At 42.3% G+C, this 25,048-nt stretch overlaps 1 protein-coding gene across 1 annotated transcript in view; it reads right to left on the bottom strand.

Moving 5' to 3' along the window:
- The window catches only part of LOC122172028 (cadherin-6-like), a 102,215-nt gene extending 78,979 nt beyond the window's left edge, over positions 1–23,236 (bottom strand). The window contains 1 exon segment of the mRNA XM_042840016.1: positions 23,166–23,236. The gene's annotated coding sequence lies outside the window, so the exon portion shown is untranslated.
- Positions 23,237–25,048: the final 1,812 nt, after the last annotated feature.

Genomic DNA, 25,048 nt, shown 5'->3' with positions numbered 1-25,048 from the left:
AGGACACAGGGAAGGGTGAAGTGCACAGTGCACTCCTGCAAAGTAGGTGTCTGTCCTGTGGAGACTTGTGATTGTGGGAGAAATGGACTCAATGCCCCAAATGATTCCTCCTAGTGCTGTGTTCCCAGGAAGTTCAGCAATATCTAGAGTAGCCTGAAGGCTATTTTAAGGTATGCCAGCTGCTAAACACAGCAGGGATTCATCAGGGTAATAAAGGACATTTTAGACCAAGTCCTGACTTATACTCTCTGCAGAGAGTGTGATAAAAAGAAATTGCTAGGAAAGCTCTGCTCAATCTGAGAATGCACCTGTTCTGGGATAAGCCTTCCAGGGCTGAGTTTAGGCTGAGGACAGGTTTACACTGGAGGAATGGTGACAATCAGCACTAATGCAAATAGACTGTGTAAGGGAAATAACAATAGTGGAAATATTTAAGGTTAAAGATTGATATTTGCAACCTGACTGTCTGGAGGCTGGGCCTTATGGCGTTTGATTTTTTTTTTCTTGTTTTTTTTTTTTTTTTTCCTTGCATTCATTAAACCGATAACTCATTTGTAGTCCCCATTAATGCTACTCAGCTGTGTGTGTTCTTTATCAAGAAGTGAAAGGAACCTCCTTAAAGAGGCTGGTGGGTGAAATGGTGTCTGTATGACTGCGCCGTCAGTCTGATCACAGCATAATGTACTGTCATACCCTGCTTCTTCACCTCTCCCACCGGGGTGAGTAAAAAGTAAAGAGAGGATTGAATGTTAGAGGGAAAATCACTCAGCTCTGCGCTTTCACGTGTGATTCTGAACCTGGGGGTTTTGAAACAGCATTAACTGGGTATAAATTGAAGCTGCAGGAAGCAGCAGATAAAAGCACACTGCCTTGTTATATGTACTGAAAGAAAGATGCAGAGCAACTTAGAGAAAGGTGATGCTATCGGCCCCTGCGACTTATGCTGGCTGGCTCGGTGCAGGGTGCTGTCAGAAAACTATTCACCTTGCGTGGTCTGCACGTTGCCGGTACATGCACCCCTCCTTCACGGGGCTGCCCCTTGTGCTCTCTGGAGACGCGACACGGCCGTACGACTGCCGGGAGGGGCAGCCGCGTCCCCTCAGGGCCGCGACGCAACCCTCGCTCCCGCTGGTAACGGAGGGCTGCCGCTTGGGGGCGCTGCAGGCTCGGAGGAGCGGGCGGCACCGGGGCCGGGGTGGGTCGGGGGTGAATGGGGGGCTCTGCTACTGCTGGGCTTCGCTTCCGGAGTGCATGTTTAAACGTGCCAGCTCACCCACCACTCCCCTATCTCCCCCTCCCCCCCCCCCCCAAAAAAAAAGAAAAAAAAAAAGTTTTTTTTGTTTTGTTTTTTAATTCTCGAGCACTTTTGTGCTTCCAGCTGAGCTGTTACAGAAATTAGCAAGAAGTGAAATATTGATGTGGGCTTAATGCAGTTTGAGGTAGTTATTTTCGCTGCGGTAAGGCAGCAAGTCCAATTAACTGTTTCCTATTAAGTGGCCTAAAACAAAATAATGCGGTTATGACCTGACTGTGGGATGAAGAGACACTGACCCTGGCATGCGGATGTAAATAATTTAATAATTTTCTGATGGCAAAACATAAAGCTGCTGCAGCACAGAGAGGCAACAACTGGATGAAGGGATAAGAAGGGAAAATCATGCTGAGGATCGGCATTATTAAATGTTGCTCTCTTCAAATGCTGTTTGTTAATCGTGAGGGCTTTGGTGGCCTGAATGTGGATTGTACCACCTCATGTCCTCTCTTTACACAGCCCAGTGGGGCAAATTCCCTTTTGCCCATCTGCAAACTGCGAAGAGCAGTCATTTTCAAGGAAATTTGTATACAGAACCGAACTAAACATTGACATGGAGAGAACTGTAGTGAGTTTTGTCTTTGATTCAAAAGCAACTAATCAGCCGTCTCACAGGGCTGCAGTTTTGTTTCATTAGTCTAGATTTTTTTAAATTACATTTTATAACGTCTAATCTCTTTGGCATCTAAGGAGTTGAAGTTTGCATCCCGCTCAACGGATGGAGAAGGGGTGTTGCATTTCTCTGAGACGGATGAGGTGGTATTTGCAGTCACTCTCAGAGCAATGCTTGTGCTGTGGTTTGCACTGCAGGGATGGGTTAGCACACTCGACTGCCATGGAGACCTGCTGGAAGCCCAGCAATAGGAACAATGCTCCAGCAACCAGGAAAGACAGAAGTGTGTTGCGAGATTACAGCGTACTTCCTAACAAGGTGAAATTTTTGGATGAAATCCTGCAATCCCAAAGGTTGCATTTATTTTTCACATGGATGATTTATGACCACAATTTTCTCCCACTCTGTAATGACACTGCAGGTAAACTGTCTGGCTCGCCAAGCAGAGCGTGGCTGTAATGGGGAGGACAAGTACACTGCAGTCTCACAGGCAGAGCCTGACAAAAATTTTAAGATGTTCTGATGCTTTTGGGTGCTGAAAAAACATGCTCAGAGTGGCTTTCCGAATGACAAATGTTTTCCTGGGAGCCCAGGATGAATCTATACACCAGTGGTTATTTTTCAACTGCCACTTTTCGCAGGCCAGCCAGCTTTGAGTTATTTGTTTTGGAACAGTATCTTAAAGAGACCTAAAAAGGTGTTGTTTTCAAAGTACGTTGTAACGATCTTCCTCATAATCCTGTAATGATTCCATCTTCCTTAAACCTTTCTCAGTGATGAGCAACGTTTTAAGAGTGGCTACATGTGTAAGTGCTTGAGGTTCCTTGTGTCCTTAAAAATACACCCATGTGTAAGTATTTATGAGACAGGGCTCATCTCTGCTAACTGGAGTTCATCGGAGCAATTTTTAATTTAGCTTTTCTTCTCTTTTTGCACTCATAACTGTTCTTTGTCATACCCTGAATCTTCCTCTTGCTATTATTAAAAAAACAAAATAAGCAGGAAGTTTAGTTGTAATTCAGTGTGAACGTTCTTCCAAACTCCAGAGGAGACTTGCCTTGACTAGAACTTGCATCTGATTGTGCAAGAGGCAGCTCTCAAGCACTCCTCCAGCTGTGGTCTGAGCCTGGTGAAAAGCACTGCTCAGTGCTTGCTGCCTGCCTCGCATGGAACCAAGCTTTGTCTGCAGCACCCATCTGGGCATGGCTGCAGGGCTGAGCAACAAGCTGTGATGCAGAGAGCCTCTAGCCCTCCCTGCTGCGGCCCTGACACTACGCTGCACCAGCAGCTTGCCTAATTCATCCTGCTGACAGGCAGCATTCACCAGCCTGCAGGTGGAATGGGGCTGGTACAGCTCTGGTGGGACGCAGTGCTACACAGGTACCAGAAAGTTCTGGGGTCTGCTGAGTGGTGTCAGCCCACCTTGTAAGGATGTTCTCATCACCTCAAAAGGGAAATCAGCAGCACCGTTATCAAACACTGCCTGGGAGAGACATCTGCTCTTTAAACGGGTTGTGTCAGATGAAAGGAATTGAAGCACAAAAATCCAGCACTTCCCTTTTTCCTAACATAATCAGTATTTTTAGGCAATCTATCTGTTTATTAACAGGAAGGTTTTAAAACATTTTGCTTGAGCTGACATTCTTTAATTATTATATTCACACTGCTGAATACGCAGTCACACCAGCAAAAGCTTTATTGTGAAGGAATATACAGATTCAATCCACTTCTTTTTGTATATTTTTTCTAACTTGGTCATGTTTTTTTCCCCATTCATAATTATTTTTTTGTTTGCTTCTCATATTTCTTCTTAAATGTGTTTATTTTTTTCTTCTTGCACTGTTGTTCCACTTGAAAACACCAGGATTAGCATGCAGATGTTTTTTTGATCAGTTTTTTTTAATCATTCCCATTTTCCACAGCTGATTTTGATAGCTAGGGATTTTTGTTTGTTTGCTTGTTTCCAACCTTGTATTGTTGGTTTTTTTATTTGGCTTTTTTTTCTGATAAATACTTTGCTCGTGTCTTCTGAGTGTAAACACCTTCTGTTTGCTATTGTTTCCTTATGACAGCATTTCAGAAAATATTTCTCCTAGTTAAATAGATTAGGGGCTATGCTAACTATGCCAATAATCTTGTATCTTCTATATTTTTAGTGCTTTACTAAACATGAAAGCTTAGGTCAGATATATGGTTTCAGGAAGGTTTTGCCAAAACAGAAACAAGGTTTTAAGCATGAGTATCTGTTGTAAAATTGTATTGCAATACTTTTAAAAATGGCTTCCAGAATTCTTTGAACTTACAAGGTTTACTACCCATAGAGCAGATACCGGAAAAAAAGAAATGAACAATTCATTTTTTGTGATTTCTTTGGAAAGAATAATCCCCTCTCCCTTTAAATAGGCACCAATTGGGATTTTGGCTGTCTTGTAATCTGCAGAATAAATTTGATGATGGTTGAATTACAGTTAAGCTCAGAGGGGAATAGATGCTCACAGTTTAGCCTGGGAAAACTGCCACCAAATGCCATGTATGTGATGACCAGCAGGGTGAACAGAGCAGCCATGGAAGTGGCAACATCTGCCATCACTAACTTTGTATTATAAACACGGAAGAGGTTCAGCAGTGTCCTCTTCTCTTGCATTAGAACAAATGATCAATGGCTGTCACAGGGCTGCTATTTCACTATACTTTTTTAATGTCAGGAAGCTAAAGTTGGGATGGGTGTTGCTCTATAACCCTGAACGTTGCCAGAAAGTAGGATTCCCACCACTGCTGTTTAACAGCTACATATTTTTTCACAAACTTCTGTGCCTGAAGGTGGAGAGCGAAGCTGGTCTGTACCCCACTACTTACAAGGAAATGCAGCCTAAGATCACTTCAGCCAAAATTACCTTCAACGATGTGTGCTGGGCAAGCTCAGAAATGCCATGAACTTTAGTTGTATGGGAGTCTGGCCAAATCAACAGAATGTGCTGCTCATTTCCAAAGTTCATTTAATGTCTAAAACTTTGTTCGTTAATAGCTTCCTCTGTCATCCTGAATGACCCAGTCTTTGCCTGGTGGGCAGTGCTGTTTTACAGAGAGCAGCAACTGTGTCCTGGCAGCCCTGGGAGCAGCTCTGTGGCAGTACCTCATGGAGTGCAGGGAGACCTCAGTTCAGAGGGCACAAGTACAGCCTACACAATTAATTTGCCTGTTAAGGAGCTTTTGCCACCATCATGCATTGGACTTGATTTCTGGAAAAGAGGTATTGGCTGAAGTTGATAAGCAATGAGATGCTGAAATGAATTATCCCTACAAGTTTGTCTACAAATAAGTAAATGGAAAAGTCCAGAGATTACGCTTTTGCCCTTTCTTTACCGCTAGAGGTCTCATAAAAAATGGATTTTCTTTGAGTAATTTTTTTGAGACAAAGTATCTTTTCCCCTACAAGAGAAAGCAGGAGATTATCTCTTACCTGTAGCTATAATCAGGATAATATTACAAATCTGTTTTTCCTCTACAATCCTATTTCTTTTTGCTAAAGTAATTAATTTCTTGTGGCATCACATACTTCAAGAACAAAACACAAAATGATGGTGCTACAGCAGAGCAGCAAAGAGGGGATTTTTTTTTTTCTTGTTCTGCAATATTCATCTAAAAATGCTTTAGGGTTTAGTCATCTTTCTTTAAACCTGTGGCAGTTAATAAGTGCTTTGCCAGCGCTCTGTGTCTGGTCATGAATAGACAAAGGCAAAAGGTTCTGTAGCCCTGCAGCCCCTTTGAGCCGTTATAACTGAAGCAAAGGCAATATGGTCAAGGTGTAAACCTCTTCCAAAAAAAAAAAAAACCAGCTGATGTTCATGCATCTAGATGCATGCTGTTTCCAGTGCGGGACTCAGATGTGTGAGGATACAGAGGAATAATCAAAAGCTGCTTCCTCCTAGTGGGAAATGTAGCAATTTCCTACCCCACCACAGCCATTTATTACAGTAAGAATACAATTTAGAATCCCTCTGAACCATTATTACCATGCATATTTTAATTAGTTCCTTCTTGTAAAGCGCTCGGGAAGAAAGGAACAATGCAAATGCTAAATGTTACAGTCATTATCATTCACCAATTAGCCAATACATTTCTGTTTTATTTAGCTGTTTGTGACCAAGAAGTCAATGTGTCTTTGGCCAGATCGTACTCAGATGAGCCAGTGGAGACTTCAGGAACAGAGACATGGGGTCCTGCTGAAGCCTTCTTTGCTCTATAAAGCTGAGAGGTAAGTTTGCTTGTAATGTAATAAGTTACAAGTTGATAACAAAGTAGTAAATTACTGCAGTTAAACTTATTGCCAATTCTGTATCTAAATAAATCATGAGTTGGACTTGAAAATAACTAAGATACTGTTCTTTTATCTTTTCCTCCTTGTTAGAGGTAATGTTTTCAAGGCTTGCTTTATATCCAAAAGCTAGAAATTTTACTTTTTTTTTTTTTTTTTTAAAGTGAAAATTAAAATCCCTGTGTAATAACATATTTCTCTTAAGTCAGAGATTTAAAGAAAATGAAAGCTAAGAGTGGACTGCAGGAATAGTGTATACAAGGCTTTCAGAAACGAAACAAACACCATCAAAAATTATAGGGGTCTGATTCATTGCTACCATTCATATATCAGATGAGAAAAAATTCAAAAACCTAAAATCTACAGGTAAGATATCAACCTTCCAAACTCATGTAGTCCATTGAAAATTCTGCCAGGATCCTCAGTGGAAAGGGAAGAGCAATAATCCCATGCAAATAAGAGTAAACGTAAGCCCTGTCATTTGACCAGACTGAAAAACTAGATCATATCCCCATCTGCTATAAATGTCACGGTTTTGCTTTGATTTTTTTTCCTTGAAGAAATACTGATTCAGCTGTCTGATGAAATGAAACTTCAGTGCTGAATTTCAGGTATGGCTTAGACTTCATTGGAAAAAAAATTATGTCTGCACGATCTGAGCAGTTATATTCATTTTAGATGCATAAACATCTATTTATAAGAGGATAAAATACATTTACTTTATTCTATCTATGGATTTGTGTCACATGGTCTGTTTGCAAGCTTATGCTTCTATTGAGGTGCCTAAATATTGAATTGTAGATCCCAACGTGTAGCTCTGCAAGTTCCTAAATAAGTTATGATTGTCTTCATGAAGTAACTTCTCCACTGTAACTGAGCAAATGATCTGCTCCACCATGAAAAGACCATAAAAACTAGTGATACAATACCCTTTTTTAAAAAAAAAAAAAAAAAAAAAAATTTGAACTCAGCACAAGTAAGAATTATTTATGAAACACATGATACTGCTACTCAAAGCTTAAATTAACCAATTCTTTTTTAGAAATTATTCTTCGATGGGTGGTTGTAGAACTGAGGGTACCTTTGGTTCCCTCTTTCTATTCCCCCTTCATGGTAGGTGATATCACAAATCAATGGTTTAATTTTCAACACATGGCTTGAATACATTAGGCATATTGCTGTAGATCTTTCACTGCACAACTAGACTGTGAGAAAAGTTTATTCCACCCTCAGACAAGAGACTGCCCTGTCTGTACCTCACTGCAGATATGAGAAAACAAAGGCTATGACCTCTTTGAGTAACTCAGTATATTGTTCAAAGATTCAGAGGTTCACATATCCTTACCTTGCTTACTTCCATGGCAAGTCAGCTACTCTGGGATGAACATTTTGTTTTTATCAGTTCCTTTACTGATGCAGTCCTTCTGCAGTAGACATTTGACAGCTGTGGAAGCCAAAGACCTTTATGTATCCACAGAACAGAAAAACAGCAGCAATGAAAGTTTCTCCACCCTGAGTTTTGCAGGGGCTGTGCCGGTGTGCAGGCTAGCAGCACTATGCTCCATACCACTTGTGCTACAGGTTCGTGGGTGCCACAGAGCCACTGAAAGTCTCAAGAGACAATGCTATTAGTACAACCCCTACTATTTATTTCTTATATATGAAAGGGAATGAAAATACTTGTTTTGCTTACACAGTCCTCTAAAGAGCCATTAGGTGGTACTGACACTGCTTTTGACTGCTGGCATCTGTTCTAGCTGAGGTTTGAGTAAGGGGCCTTGAAGGTAGAAGACTTTCAAAACCTGTCTGCTTGCCAGTCCCCTGAGGTATCCTATCTGTGCTGATATCAACATACTGAAAGATGTGTGATGCCAGCCAGCCAGGTGCAGATGATAGTTTACCAAATGAGACAGACACGTGAGCATGAAATAAAGATGCAGAATTTCTATTGCAAGGTCTTATAAACACTCTTACTGAATTATGTTTTTGAAGTAATGTTTGTGAAAAGCTTTTGGAGACTGTTCTGTGCTGTTCCCTCATAGCCCTCCTCCAGAGGCATTTAGCAATCCACAGCATTGCAGAGAAAAGAAAATGCTGTATGTCTTTCTTTTTGAAAAAAAGACAGAACTTTAAAGGCTGTTAAAAAGAGATATAATCATATCATATATAATTCTACTTAATGTAGTTTCCCCCACAAGTGTTATTCTACATTTCTTCCTTTGACAGTATTTCTTTTAAGTGCCAGTGGCCTACATGGCACCACAAGTAAGGCTGCCAAATGTAACATATCCTGAGCAGAAGTCAGGTCAAAATGCCAACTCTAGTGTTTTGTTGTTTTGTTGTTTTGTTGTTATTGTTGCTTGCATGTCTGATAAAGGAAAAATTCCACAACCAATCGAAGTGTCCCTTCTGGTGTGAGCTGCTCCTATGTCCTTTTCCTTCTTTGCTCAGAGCTTTTAAAGAGTTCATTTTTATGAGACTTAGGATTCAGCCTCCTATTTTTGGCACATCAACCAGACTTCTGACTTTGCAAGGAAAGGGTTTGAGCTTATAAAGAGTACTGATATTAGAGGTATGTGAGTTGTGCCCAGATCCAAATACTCAGGAGTGCTGAAGGCTTGTAGTTTCTAGGTATCTACCCTGTTCTCTGCAGCAACCAGAAGGCTGTCTCTGTGAAAATGCTCTCCCTACCCTTGGCATCCTTTTAGTTGGGCAGAAGCCATGCATAGTCCAAGTGCTTCAAAGCATCCACTGCTTTGCTGTCACAGAGGCTAGTTCATCAGATGGTAAAGGTGATGACAGCTCTTTTAAAGTTACTCAAGGTACACATGGATTTACTCCAATTAAGGACCTGGCCCACATTCTTATTTTGTTTTGTTTTTTGTTTTAATGCATTAGCAGATGGCAAATATGCACTGAACATGGCCAAACTACTGCTTTTTGAGGGCAATGACTGCATGCTGTGCTAATTTGAGGCTTTATGTTTATTCAAGCTAACATGGAGGGACACATTTCAGAGTTGGGTAGAACAGCAGAAAGACTCAAGCTGCAAAGTGCAGAGCTGGATATCAGTAACCTATTTAAAGCTGGGGTGTGGATGCAGGGGTGGATATGTGCTCATTCTGAAGAAATTCAGAAAACAAGGTAGGAGGAGATGTTAGGAAATCTGCTTCAATTTCTCTCATTCATTCATGTCAAGAAGACACTAGCACAACGTAATCTCAGTTCAGTATCCAAACACATTCAGTATGAGAAGGTATTTGACTTTGTGGATTGGATTCAGGCCAGCTGACATTCCACCACAGTCTGATATTCACATATTTTCCTGGAAATTATGTCCCCATGATAAAATTTAAGTACACTGGTGTATGGTGGAAGTTGATTGGTAATCAGCACCTAACGGTAGAGGTTTAGAGATGTGTATGTATGTTTGTGTCAGCTGTTTTGACACAAACACTGTGTGTATCTGTAAACTGTGCCGTGCTATTGCTGTGATGTAGAACAAAGTCAACATTTCCCACAAAACTTAGTTACTGCAGAAAGTAAACCCAGAATAACCATAAACTTCCTTATTGACTAAAGTTGGGCAGTTTACTGTCTAGTTCAGACTGTGCAGCAATAGAATAGAAATAAAATACAGTTTTGAGCACTTTGAAGAATTACAGTTAACAAATATATCAGCACAGGGCTTTTTTCTTTTTTAATGGTAACAGTTCTATCTATGAATACAGTGGAAAGATATGGGAAAAGTGAGGGCAAAACTTATCTTAAAGACCACTAAGACACACACAACAGCTTCCCCTGACCTCTACTAGTGTCTTGTGAATGCTCTGTACAGCTCTGTTTATTTTTTAGTTCTTTCTCTTTCTTTCAACCAGGAATTGTGATATCCTCATCTTGTACCTGATTACATGTTGTTAATATAATTATTATACATGTTGTTAATATAATTACATGTTGATAATATATTCTTGTGCATTAATTATCTTGCTTTTTTCATTTGATTCATTTAAGCGAACCAAGAAGTCATCTTTGTGAGTGAAAAATCTCACTGACATCACCTGAAAATTCTGTACACAGAAGACTTTAAAAATCATTCTAGTTATTACAGACTGAATCATAATATACCAGACATTCATCTATTTTTTAATAAGTATGCTTTAATTGAAGGAATGCATATTTGATGTGTTTAATTTATATATCTATTACAGGGTAGAGCTTAGCCACTCTGTTCTAGTATGATTTGCTACAGAGTTAGCCATATTTTGGTCAAGTAGTCTTACACTCGAGACTGATTTCTCTGAACATATTTTTTCCAGCTGAGACTCTATTAGGTTAGAGCATTGCTTTATGCAATTAGGACCTGTGGGTGCTAATGTAAAACCAATAAATAATAGTGTGTTGTTGTAAAATAGTTTGGATAAATAATTAATCCCACAGATTAAGTATGAACTATTTGCTCATGCTGTTGTGTCATTGGCCACAGAAGTCCCACGACATTGCTTCTGTTCTTTGGCTGTATGGCTGAGATTTTTTAGTGGGAGAGAGGAGGCGAGCTGACTGCTTTCAGTTCCTGGGCATGTCTGCTGTTGATAATGTATTTAAGCATTTTCTTCTGATTTCTTGGACCAGTTTTTCAGCTCATGCTTATCATAACAGCTCACTGGAAGTCAAAGGAATAAGATTAGTTTTCCTCTTTTGACTGAGAATTTGACTAGCTAAAATCTTAACCAGTACTGAAGAATAAGATAGAAACCTTGAGTGTTGCTAATCCTGAATCTAAGGGACTTATTCCTCACAGATACTGCTTAGTCCCTGATTCAGCACAATCTTTTGAGCTTTTGCTTTAATCCCACTGACAGTAATGGCCCACAAGCACACACCAAATGTTGAGTGCCATGAAAAAACATTATGATTGAAGTACTCAGAGTTCTTCTAACAGCAGTTGCTTGAAATATGAATACAGCCCTACAACTGAAATTTAGTATGTAATGTCCTGAAAAGTCATGCATCTGAGAAATCTTCCTCTGTGTTGCTCATTTTTTACTTTGAAGAACCAGCAGTTTTCAGATGATGACTCTAGTATTAAAACTTAAATCCCTTGAGTCCAAGACAAAAAGTAAGCTACTGATTAGAAGAAAAGCCAAGGAGATGTTGGGAGTTCAGATAAAGAAATGAAAATGCTTAAATATCAGTATTTCTTTTCAGGCTTGTAATGTCTTACTGATGAGGGAAGCTCAAGAGGACAAAAATCCCATCTTCCTTGCTGTGAACCAGTGGAGCTCACAGCCCCTAGATGACAGTCTTTTCCCTTAGCTCCCCAGGCTATAACCACCCCATCCAAGCCTTGATGAAATGAGTGTTAAGTCCACTGAAAAGTACTGGAAATGGAAATAAACAGAGAGGGGAAAAAAAAAACCAACAAAAGATATGCCATACAATTTCCTGAAGCAGCTGAACTTGGAGAAGAGAAAGTCAAAGGGAACATTAGGTCAATTTGAAAATAGAAAGATAACAGAACGTATCATTGTTGTTATTTTCTATTTGAAAGTAGCCTTGTCTGCAGCGGAATAAGTTCTACTCTTCTCCGCTAAGGTGTATGTGTTTGTCTTGCTTTTGTACTAATGCAAGTGAGCGAAGTTTGGCCAGCAATGTTAACAGTATCTACTCACCTCTCCTTCTACCTGCTAGCATACTAGCAAAAAGCAGCATAGAGCTTCCCAGCATATAGCATCAGGATCACCTTCTGTCATCCCTCCTAGCAGGGGGTGCCCAGCAATAACCTAATAAGCAGGACAGGGAGGCTCATTGAAAAATATCACTGAGACAGATGTGATTAGTTGCACGGAGTAAATGTCAAGAAAGAAATTCCTCTCTGGGAAAGCAAGCCTCCGGCATGTATATCTGGATTTCACCCTCTAAAATAACATTAGCTGGACAACATTTAGCTCCTACGTTTGCAGATCTTGGCCTGACTCTGCCAAGTGCTGATTCCAATCCATCCCAATGGACTTCAGGGGCACTGAAAAGCAACTGAGCACAGCGAGAGACAATATCCATCATTTTGCAGGATCAGATCCATCACAGGATACAAGGGGCCAGCTTTTCCTCTGACACATACAAAGGGACAAAGTACTCAGAGATCATTACAACAAACTGGTGCCAGCAATGTTCGCATAAGCAATTTTTCTGAAGCAGCAATAGTAATAATAAAAATAATCAACAATGAAAATGTAAACCTGAGTATGGTGTCTTTTAGATGTAAATTAAGATTTAAATATAAAAATGATAGGCTTGTGCTAATCCTTCTTTGGATGTCATAAATTGTTAATCAGACCCTAGGCAGTGTTGTTTAATACCAACTTTAATAAAATAGCTGCCTGAAGCAGAAAGACAGTTGGGATCCTGACTCCAAAACTTTGGTAGCCTCATCCACATTTTTGTAGCCTGAGGCTCTTGCACTACCATTGATACCAACTCCTTTGAAATATGCTCATTTTTTAGGCTGCTAAATTATTAAACACCTTATTAGTAGAAAGATTAGATGGAAGAAAAGTCATCTCTGTATGACGGAAAATGGATTGGAAGAGGAAGAAGAAGTTGAGAGAATATTTACATAAAAAATACAGCTCTGTTGTTGATATTCAGAGGTAATCCATAATCCATAATTCATTTAAGAAATGAACCCATCAAATGACATCACAATGCATGACAAATTGCTACTGTTGAGCTATCCTATGATAAATTACATAAAATCATTCTTGTCAGAGTAAAACTTGTTTGTGAAAGCAATGTCACTAAAAGGTTATTTTCCCCGTTGTTCCATTGGATCTGTCTATCACACACAATGTTTTGCATTTCCATCACACACCTTCACAGGGAGGGGTCGTGAAAGTTTCTTGTACAGGGTAACTACAAAGCTTACCAAATTAAAACTATTCTGAAAATTGCAAGAAAGAGGAAAGACAGAAGAAGAAGAAACATTCCTTCTTTATCCCTTATCGATACATGTCAGTAAGATGAGCAGATATTTTAACAAAAATAAAAGCAAAAATCAGTCATTTCCTTAAGTGAAATGCCTTTTCCTTATATGTCCAGAGCAGCTGTTTAGCATGCTAATTGTTTAGTTTAATATGCAATACAGAGCACACTTGCTACTTTGAAGTGCTTATTCATGATGTCATGGATATTAGTGTATATTTCTTAATTACACAACAGGACAATCTTTCCCCCCTCCAATCTACCCTTTCTGTTGTTCTGATTGGTTTCTTTAACTAGCCAGAATAATCATTTTGCCACACAGAAGGAGATAAGGAAAAAAATTGTAAACAATTTTAAAAGCCATTTTAATTTAATAACAAATTGGGAGCTGTACTTTGTGTTAAATTAGCACTGCAAGCCTCATATCAATTCAAGGCAAGGTTCCTTGTTCGTTACTGCTTAATTAATCAGTCCTGTTTCTGTCTAAATGAAAAGTTTTCTCTTTCACTATCATCTCTAATATCTCATTGCAGGCAGCACATCAAGCTAATCTTGCTTACATTAGCAATTTATTTCTAATGGCTCAGCTCAGTTATTTACAATAATTCATCCTATCCCAACTTATAGATGAATTCTGCTTGATATCTGCTCCATTCAGTCAATCCAAGTCCATGGTACACCAGCAGGTGCAGAGCAAGCTCATCCACCCCAGTGACACAGCATGTGAGGACAGAAACCTATTTCTAACACAGTGACGTCTACTGAACTTTTGGCTTCCTGATGTGTCTTGTCTTCCCAGAGGCAATGTGCAGAGAGCTGGGCAAAGGATCATTTTGTTATAAAACAACAGATGAGCATAAAACAGTCCAATAGGAAAAGAAATATGTAAGGGACAGAGAAAATACGAAGTTGGGTGGTGCCTGAAAACATGTCCCCATCACTCTTACACAGCATCCTATAAATAAAGCTAGAATCAACGTGATTCCTGCTCTATCATCAGTGATGTATATAAAACAGCAAACTTTCCACCATGCCACCTTCAAAGGAAATGAAGAACTTTAAGCACTGGCTGGCCAAGTATCTCCTCTATGTGCTCACCTCCCTATTCACAGAGCTGAAAACCGCTTGCCACAGCCATGATCTTCCACCTTCTGTCACTGCCATAGCCAAGTAGATGAAGTCTGAGACTTAACAAAACGCCCCCATTATTTGGGATTGTGTTGACCTGGCCCAAGACAAGCACTTACTGAAGCTGAGATCTCTGGGAGCCATCCAGCCTATGTGCCCACTGTTCCAGGTTTGGCCTCCAGAAGGAAGATTTCCATGTGCCTGCCCAGGTCAGGGGGGCTGCTAGAATCTCCCTCCCTCATCAGGCAGCATCACTGCCGCAGCAGCTCCATTCCCTGTGACCTGGAGCCGTGGAGAAGTAACAGATACTGGCCGGGGAAAGGACTCGAAACTGAATCTGCATCTGAAGGCCAGCACCACGTGAAGGCAGGTTTTGATGCCAGTTTGGCCAAAGATAAATACCTCTGTAATAAACACAAAATATGCTTAATTAAACAAGCCATTTCAAGAGGACAAAAGCTGTCCTCAAGTAACCCCAGTATTTACTTTCACTCTTCCAAGATTCGGGATGGTATTTCAACAGGAAGGAAGAACGTGCAGTATATCTTAACCTAGATTTGTGACAACCAGCTTCTGACCTCACATTTACCAGCCTGGTTGAAATTACAACCTGTTGCTAAGGAAAACTCTATCATACCTTGAAGTAACTGTGCTATCAAATAGCTTTGAGATATCTGACAAATGGATTGCAGGAGATTAATAAGGAGCAGTTTTAGAAATCCTGTAAAAGACAGCTTAAAATGCTAAAATATGATAACGCATTTCATTTAATAACAATATAAACTCTATGTTGAGAAAAGAAGGAGCCGCTTTTTTAATTTATTTATTTATTTTTTTAAGGGAAGACAAATCCTTTCTACAGATCAGAATGCACTGTTCTGTTTCTGATGGGAAGCACTGCTCTAAAAAGCACTGAATTTCAAAAACTGCTTGAGATTAGATTGTCTGTGGAATTGTGCTGATGGCTGTAAATATTAATAAATAAGATACAGTGGACCAGCACTTTCCCCTCAGATTAGCATGCACTGCTTTTATCTTGAGAACAGACCTGAAGACATAAGCACCCGAGGGAATGGTTTGAGCTAAGAGTTGCCCTTAGAGGTGCAGCACTCCTGCGATGTTTTGGCTTCCCTGCACTGCATCCCCCTGCAACTGCTCCCAGCCACTGGTGGAAGCAGAGGCACAGCGGGGGATGCAGCTCCATGCTGTGCAAACAAGCCAGGACTCCATTATACTAAAGGGGATTCAAAGGGAAATCATGACCATTCCTTTCTTGGTTGTTTCCATCCCTACTTTTCTTAGTCTACTGCTTAGAAACACCAAATATACAAATTTTTGGAGGTCACTGTTTGGTCAGCTCGGAATTAGCTGTAAACACTGCATTATAAGATCCTGACATCCTGATCCAGGAAAGCACTTAAGTATCAAAACAGTCTTGTGGACTTTGGTGCAGTGTATTTCTCTGTTTAAAAGTAAACATCTTTAACAACTTTCTGCTTTGGGACCAGGTATGATTAAGCAGAGAGAGAGGAGAACACTGCTTTGTTTATAGCAGAAATAACTTGGCAATTATCAGCAGTGAGAAGGGAAATGCAGTAGCAAGACATTCATATTGTTTAGACTTAAATGGAGTTTAGATGAAATACAGAGTTTTATAAAACTGGTTGGCACAGCATGGATCGCTTAAAGGGATGTGGCTGGTGGACTTAAAAGTTGCTTCTGCATCTTTTTCCCTTTCAGCAGTGACAGCTAAATTGAGCACCAATTTCACAAAAGGAATTTGCTCCCTGAAAGGGATTCTAGCTCTCTATATTCCTGCTCTGTGATCTCCCAGAGCACTTTTCGTACTGTGAAAATGAGGAAATAGGCTCTCTTGCATCCTTACCACAGTCACTCAGTTTGTGAGTCCAACTCTAAAAACATTAGAGCACAGTGGTTTGGATTTGGACCTAGCCCCACCATATAATTTGCAAATTCAATGCAATGTTGGGTTTTTTTTTCTTAATGTTTTCCTAATTCTCTTTCTTTCTTTACACCAGAATTGATATCCATGACAGGGATATGGTGTATGCCATATCCTTACTCAAGAAACTTTTCTTTGGTTCACTTTTGTAGCTATGCACTAGGAATACTGCTTCTTAGATGTTCACAAAGCAGGAGTGCTTTGAAATGAATTCCTGTAGGGATGGAGGTGAACAAGAGTGTGAACAGTGACCTCTGGCTGCCCCAAGCTATGGCCAGCAGCATGCAGAAGTAGCAACCTTTTTTGAGACTTCTTTATCCCCTTTTCTCCTGCAGGCATAAGTATGTGGAAATGGACAAGGTAGGGAACTGTGAAGAATCTCCATGGCTGCTTCAACCAGGCCAACACTGAGAGGAAGGTCATCTCCACCTTGCTTAGGGACAGCTCAGATTACTGTCCCCTGAGAATGAAATATTCAGTTTTAGCCTGGACTGCTCTGGATCTATCCAGCCTCTCTCCTCCCCTTCACACAGAACATAACTGAACAAACAGGCAAAAGACATCCAGAAAGTCCTTTGGGAAGGGACTGTCAAAGCAGCTGCAAGGAGTCCTTGAGAAGAATAATTGTCTTTCTTCTGGATGAAAAAAAGAAGACCAAAATCTGATTTTTTCCCATCCATTCTTTGATCAGCTACAACAACTGGAGCAGGCAGCAGAGATGCAGAAGGCTTGGCTGCAAGCAGTCCAGGCTGTAGGTCCTAGTTCAGCATCCCCGCTGTGCTGCCAACTCCCTCTGTGACCTTGGGCAAGTCACACATCTCCACTGTGATCTGCTTCCCCCCCTCTGCAAAATGAGGCAAAACACAGAGGCCAGCTTCACTGGGGTCTGCATGGTGAAGAAATATTTTAGAAATGATGGAATACTTAACAGACTTTGAATAAACACCCCACGCAGATCAATGATATCTTGTCTCTTATGTAAAGCAAGACCATCAAATGTCCATGCAGCATCTCATAGTGATTGATATTTTTGTGACATGATACTAGGAGCTATTTCACTTTCTTTTTGTCTGTGAAGATGCTTTTGTCAAATAATGATTGCCAGACTAATGACACCCTGAAGTTACAAACCACAAGGCACTCAAAGATAATTAATTCAGCGAGGAAACTGTTTTCACCTGAATGCTTAGGGCAAAACGTAAAGCAACTGTAGTTTTAATTGTTATTTTTTTTAATGCAGTAGAACTAGGAGAAAGAGAGAGGAGGACATGTGGATTTTCTTTCAAGTAAAAAAGCTTTCCCTTGGCAGGAGTGTCGATGCCAAGACCAGTCCTCATGCTCCTTGTTGCCAGCACCCAACAGGGACACACGGGCACATGTGGTTCTCCCACCACCAGACCAACCCATGTGCAGAACAGACTTGGTGTCCTGCCACCTTTAAGAACCCAACATAGGGTTACCACTAGAGTCTAAGTCCCACTAAAGCAGAGCTACATGCTAACAATTGTGTTGATAAAGCAGTCTTTGCGCTTACTGGAATGACTGGCTGACAATGGAGATGCAGCAGCTAGGGAGAAAGTGGATCTGCCTCACACCCAGGTGAGCACGCACCTGCAATACCTGGAGAAATTTGACTCATGTTTAATTTCAGTGCTAATTTCCAATTCCTGCTGACCCTTCTCCTGGGTGCTCCTGCTCTAGTTCTGCCATTAGACACAGAAGCGGGAATGCTGGAAAGAAACACTACCTATTATCTCTCAGGCAACTGTAAACATTACAGCAAGATAATAGAATTAGTTTTAGCTGAGAGGAATTAAGGTACCCAGATAGCACAGGACCGATGCCATTCATAAAGTGATCTCTGAGTACTGCGGTATGTCATTAGAGAAGAGCTGTGGGGATACGATGGATATTTATGTTGCAAATCAAATCCAATGGCAATATTCTGACTATAACAAAGCACTTTTTGAATATATAGATATATGCATATCCTGGAAAGGCAGGCGAATCAATCCATAAAATATATGCCCACAATGCCAGAATGAAGCCATGACTGAGCAGGTTACTTAAAATGCAGCAAGGCTGGCACTGTTCCTGAATGCGACCAGATGGAAATGTATATGCTCTTTGTGTTGTGTGCTTGGCATAAGGGACAGCATGAGGAGAGTGTCCTGAGGCTAGGTGTGAAGAAAGATGGAGCAGTACAGGGTGAAGGTGGATGTCTCAGCACAGTTTCAGGTGCTTTGGCACTATCACAGTGAAGCAATCACTTCATTGCTCCCAGCTTCTTTTTAGAGCTCCAGCCCTGTAAACCAGGGAGGACACCACTCAAAAGAGTCCTGAACTACATTTATCCTATTTTCTTCAGGGAATGTTCCTGTTAACAAACAAAAGCATAAATACAAATCTCCAGGATATTTGTTTGGGCCTTTCAGTGCAAAACAAACAGTCAGGAAAATAAATAAAGCCAAAGAAGATGTTGGCAGCCAGCCACACCTGGATTAAATGCAGGGGATGGTCATGGGTGCAAGGTGAGACAACATTGCCTGTTCTTGGGAGGGGAAGCTACTGGCGAATGATCAGTATCAGGACACACAGCAGTGCCCATAGAAGCTCAGGAACTCAATTCTAGATGGACCCTTGGCAAGTATTAGACAGTCCTTTGGGGAGGATGAGAGAAGCTCTTGAGATGAGATGTGCCACAAGAAGTACCCAAATGGATGTGAAGAGGAGCACTCAAAAAAACCCAAAAAAAAACCCCCAAAAAACCCAACCAAACTTAGAAAATGCTTTTATGCAGCATTTCCTCCAGGTAGCTCTCCTGCAGCATCACTCACAATACAAACAAAGAAGATGACTTTTTCAGTCACTTCCCTGCTTAGTGTAAGACTGCTGGTGTTTTGCATTTATTATGTATTCTTCAAGGGTGTCTTTAAACCTCAAACAGGGACTAATAATCTGCCCTGTACCTTTTGTTAAGCAAATAAAGGCAGATAGCAGCTGAGTTTAATTACACAAAACATCCCTTCTATGTCTCCTCTTTCTCCATCCCGAATGAAGCAAGCTGAGATGCCATAAGATCTTTCTCCTCAGAGTGCCTAATTTCTCCAGACCCCTTGGAAGAGCTGCGGTGACTAAGCAAGCAGCAGAGCAAACCAGCTGCTGCCGTTTTTTTTTTGTTTTGTTTTTTGTTTTGTTTTTTATCTCCACTAGTGCACATTTAGGCATTTATACTGCAACTTGAACCCTGCACTGAGTCTGCAGATGTGATTGGGTTCGGCAGCATATGGAACTTCATGCACAAGATTGGGGGCCTCGCTTTAGAGGTTTCTGTTGGAGAGGACATGAATTTGGCCCCGGTGGCATTGAGAATAATGACACTTGTCTGCCTTGTTTCTGAATGTTGGGAACCAAAGTAATTAGAAAAAAAAAAAAGAAAAGAAAAGAAAAAAGAAGCAACCCCCTCCCGCTGCAATGACTCAAAGCCTTCAAAGAAAGCAACACAGTGCGTGAAGCTTACAGTATCTTGAAAGGGTTAATTAAGAAGTCTCTCTGACACTCAGCTCCCAGCACAGGGCCCCTCCGCGGCACTTCCCGCATGGGCATGATAATCAAAAGATACTAAAAACCAATTCTGCTTTATTCTGGTGTAATTGCAACAGAGCTACCAGAGGAATTGCAACCATTACACGGGATGAGGCACCATCGCGGTGGGCCCTGCTGCTTCCAGCAGATTCTACCCACTCATTTTTATAGATTTCAGCTACCTTTCATTTTAGTAATTAGCTAGCATTTCCAAGGAGATCCATAAGCAATTTCCTCCTCATCTTGAGCCATAATGCTGCAGGATCACACTAGCAACTAAGCATATCTTAAAAGTAGTCAACAAAGGGCAGAAGGCACAGTAAAAAGTTAAACAGGAGACTGATCCCTCCATATAACCATGGATAAATGTCAATGCCCTCTACATCTGCATGACTACTGCAGAGAGCACAGGCATCCACTGGAGAACCCGACAGTGATCCTTCCAAACTCCCAAATATTGCAGGGAAACTGCTAACATCAAGCAGATTGGTACGCTGCAATCTTCAGTCAAAGCAAAATTTCTGGAGCAGATGTGAGGAGAGAGTGCGCTCGGGGAGGGTCCTGCCCAGGAACCCAGCATGCCTTGGGCAGTGCACTGAGCACAGCGGCGCAGGCAGGACTGCAGATGGGGAGCACAGCCAGAACTTCTATCAAGTTTACAGCAGTTTCAAGATCTTCAGCAGAAAGGAGGATAAAAACACAACGTTTTTTTAATGCGTGTGTTTTGCTTTCAAGGAAGTCTCTCAACTAAATATTTTTGAAACAGCAGATGGCAAAATGCAAACTTTCTGAAAGGAGAAGCTGCCTTGAGCGGCAGGTCACCGCCTGCATGGGAATGCTATGCAAGGGAGGGAGAGAGCAAAGAGCCAGAAGTTATAATACATATTTCTGTCCGAACAACTTGGCTGGAAAATGATGACCATAGCTACATATAGCTGGCATGGCGAAATGTAGGAGCTTTGAATTGGTGTGAAAGCTAAAATACCTAGAGAGACTAATAAGTCCCCATGGGGACCCCAGTTTGCTAGGTCCTTGGATGGCTGCAAAGGATAATTGCAGACAACTACAACAGGACTGAATCAATGCCACTTTCCCTGGGAAAAATAAATAAATAAATAAATGAGCATTGCTGCCTCTGATTATGCTGCTCTGAAAAGACCGGCTGCCTGCCTTCTCCACCTCCCCCACCTCAAAAGTTAACTGCAAGCCACTAGAAATATGTCCAGAAAGATTATAGTGCAGCTGAAAGCCAGAAGCACATGAGATTATATATTTACTGGTGCTGTGTCAGATAACATCTGAAAAGAGAAAAGAGCAGAGGAAAAAGGGATTCAGCCCTGCAGTCTTTATTAGCGTGTTTGGGCTGTTTAAAGGAGATATCCAATTGTGCTGTTGCTGCCAGGCCTCTAAAACTGTATATATCCATGGTAAAGGAATCTACAGAAGCCTCCAAGCTCAACCCGACTCTATTGTGACATGCAAACTTATTGCCTTCAAATAAGAATTAGAAAGAAAGAAACAAATAGGGATGCACCATTACCCATAGCATTATATTGCTCAAGAACAGATGTTAATCAATTTTATGGAATGCTTTAAGTAATATGCAAGCACTTTTGCACAGAACTGACTGCATAATAGAGATTTCAGCCCAGCAAATACATGAGATAAGCCTTTATCTTGACGGGGAGAGTTATGTCTATTTTGATTAAAACCAAAGAGGTCTGTGCACTCAGGTTTTATTCCCTTGGAATTACGTTATTTCCAGGGCGCTATTGCACATGGGTACAATGACAAAAGGAAATGAAAATAACCTTGCTCTCATTGTACTGCCCTCCTTGTGCATGTATGGGTGCACACAGCCCATGAAGTACACGTGTGGATGCATGTACTACCCTTGCCAAGTCCTGGACTAACAGCAACAGCCACCCAATTCTCTCATATTCCAGCTATGCTTGAAGAGCTGTCACTTTGGAGAAAGGACTGACCTTATACTAGGTGAGTAAATTCTACTACACAATCTCCCCATGCAGTGCTATCAGAACTTTCAGATCTCACTTCATACAGAAGTGCAAGGAAAAAGATGCCCCATCCTCTTGATTTGTACAAAAGTAACCTCTGTGCCAGGAGTAATTTTGATCATTAAACTTCTTGGTCCTTGAATGTCATCAGGAGTTATTTAGGTGACCATCCATTTGCACTTACAAAGTACTGCATTTAACTCTCCATAAAATATGGATTTTATTGCAGCAGTGACAAGACTTTTCTCCCTGGCCACTGACCTCTACCACTATTGCTTATCTCTTGACTCAATCTTCTGCATAAGAATACATATATAGTCTATGTCCCATGTATGGGTTTGCATGCATGTGCATGTAGGTGTTCTATACATGTGCACATATAAATAGTTCAATCTATCTGACATACAAAGTATGCTACCAGCTCCTTAGAAACATTGACAACAACCAAATTCAACACTTTTTTTTTTTTTTCCTGCAATTATCCAACTTTTCTTCTGCAAAATGCCTGCACGCCTACCCCCTTTTTTCCCCCACCTCCACCACTCCCCAACCTCCTCCTTCCCCAGATGAAGCCTTTCACATTTGCCAATCCCTGCAGCAACCCCAGGTCCCCCCCCCTTTGCCCCTTCTTTGTGCCGGGAGAGCGCTTGTCTCAGCACTGCTCCACATCCAGCTCTGCACTTTGCCTTTTGCTTGTGATCTGAAGGGCTTTGCCCTGTATCCATTTCACTGAGACTAGGTAGCGCCAAGAAGCCAACACAGTTTTTTTTTTTTTACAAATGAAAAAGAAAAAAAGAAAAGAAAAAGAAAACAACCCTGGCTCTTATCATGCTTCTCCTTTTCCATCATCATCATCATCATTCTTGTTATTGTTATTAATACTTTTCTAACCATACGCGACCCGTCCACCCGCCTTCACTCGTCCCTCGCCCTCAGCGCTTTGCTGCCCATCACAGCCCTCAGCATAGCGCCGCATCCTTTCCCCGACTCAGCGCACGCGAGCGCGGCTCCCGCAGCCCCCGGGGGACGAAACCCGGCGCAGCCTCGGAGCCCCCGCCAGACAGCCGCCAACTTTGCGAAAGAAGTGATGGACACCCCTCCCCCCCTACCCAGTAGCATTCCCAATGAGCGCAGTAAAAATAATAACACATTAATCACAAGAAAAAAAAAAAAAAAAAAAGAAGAAAGGGAAGGCGACCGCCTGGTGACGGCCGAAGCTCGGTGCGCGGGGTGCGCAGCTCGGCTCTTACCGGCTCGTAGGGCCGAGCTGGGATGGGTGGCGGCGGCTCCCGGCCCCTGCTGCCCGCTCTCAGCCTCCCCGCCGCTCACTGGGGCTGCCGCTCGACCGGCAGCACTTTTTAACTCCCGCATGCAGGCAGCCCGAGCCGAGGGGGCTCTCTATCTGATTGGTTTCCATTCAGCGCTCCTGATTAATAAAAAAAAAAAAAAAAAAAGCAAACTCCTCCCTCGCTGCCTGCCTCCCCGGTAGGCGCACACTCGCACACACTCACACCCAGCCGCGCACACGCACTCCGGGCGATGCGGCTGCGGAGCCGCCGGATCTGCCGCACCGGAGCCGGGAGGTGCGCAGCGGGCTGGCAGCGGTGTGCGAGCGATGAGGCGGTCGGGGCTGTGCCGCCGACTCCCCCGTCCACCCGAGGGCTGCTCCGTGCGTGAGGTGGTGGCTTCGTAGTGAGAGTGAAAAGCAGAATGGAATGGGGGAGGAGGGGGGGGGGGGGGCACCGGGTAAGAAGGAGAGAGAGGCGCACCGCTCTCCGCTTGTTCGCGTGGTGCGGTTTCTCATCCCGGGAGCCGCTCGTAAGTCCTTCTGCTGGCAGCGGAGATGCTCGCCTGCTCTTTTCCCACTCTTGCTGGGAACTTCCCGGACTTGATGAATCAAGGATGGCAGTGAATTATTAATGGAGACGCACCTCGCGGAGGTGATCGCACGTGGCGGTCTCTGTGTGAATGGGAAGCACTGGAGGAGGGCTGTCCGGTGCCTCCTTCGCTCGGGGTTCCCATCCCGCGCTGCGCGCGTTCTTGCAGAAAGCGGAGATCACGGCTCCTCCGAGGGACTGTGCAGCCCCTCTGCGCACACGCACGCTGCGCCCTCAGCCCTCGGCAAGGCTTTAGGTGTTTTAATCTGAAGATAAAATGGCAAAGAGGAAATCGCCTACCAGTTTAGTATTTACCTGAGAAGAGTCCGCTGCAGCTGAGCTGCACAGCGTCCCCTTAAGATTCGTGGCCAATCTTGCAGGAAGCGCAGCTTTCTGCTATTTTCCCCTCACCATTTCTCCACAGCTTTAGGTTTGACCTTTATGATGTGCCTTTTTCCCTCGCTAGTTAATCGTAAGCCTTCATTTCCCCCTCTTCTTTTTCCCACCCCCTTACCCAGCTCTCAGAATTGCTGCTTGCTGAATGTCTTAAGGATGGCTCAGTGCTGGCTCTCAGCCACCTTTGTGTCCTCCCCTTCCTGGACCATCTCAAGGCTTTCAGTGTAATTTAAATGCTCCAAGCACCAGAAGTTCAGGTAACTGTCTTGCTGCTTGCACTGTAATTCCTGCGGTGCTGCAGCACCATCTCCACAGCACAGCTGTTATCCCTTACACTGAGTCTGGGCTCCTTAAGGCAGCCTCCAAGCTATTCCCTACAGTTGCTCTGTTGACAGAGTCCTTCCTCAGCACAAAATCAGACTAGTTGGGGCTCTGCATGAAGCCTACAAAAACCAGAGCTGTGTTAAGAAACCGGATTCTGCCTTCTGTATTCTTAGGAACTCAACTTAAGCCACTTAGGTAGCCCTGCACTTCTCCAGATGTTTTGGTCTTTCCACACAGCTGGTTTATTTCAGCACACAGATCATTCTGATTGCTCTTCTTTGAACTTCCTCTAGTTCCCTCATTATGATTTTTTTGGCATTGATGGCTCAGGAGCTCGGTGAGCATTTGCAGGGTACTCCCAGGAGTCCCTTCTGGACACAGTCCGTCTCTCCCTCATGACAGACCACATTTGCAGGCTCACTTTTTCCCTGCCATATTGCATTGTCAACATTTGATTCACTGTCCACTCTGACTCTGAGGTCTCCTTGGGCATTATTCATTCCTGGATGTGTCTCATTATAGTTAGCCTTAATAAG

This window comes from Centrocercus urophasianus, unplaced genomic scaffold (genome assembly GCF_019232065.1).
Source record: "Centrocercus urophasianus isolate 14NV4802_14NV808 unplaced genomic scaffold, USGS_Curo_1.0 seq_11, whole genome shotgun sequence".
Classification (NCBI taxonomy): Eukaryota; Metazoa; Chordata; class Aves; order Galliformes; family Phasianidae; genus Centrocercus; species Centrocercus urophasianus.
The sequence above is the reverse complement of the archived record's forward strand: the minus strand, read 5'-3'. Positions and strand labels throughout refer to the sequence as shown.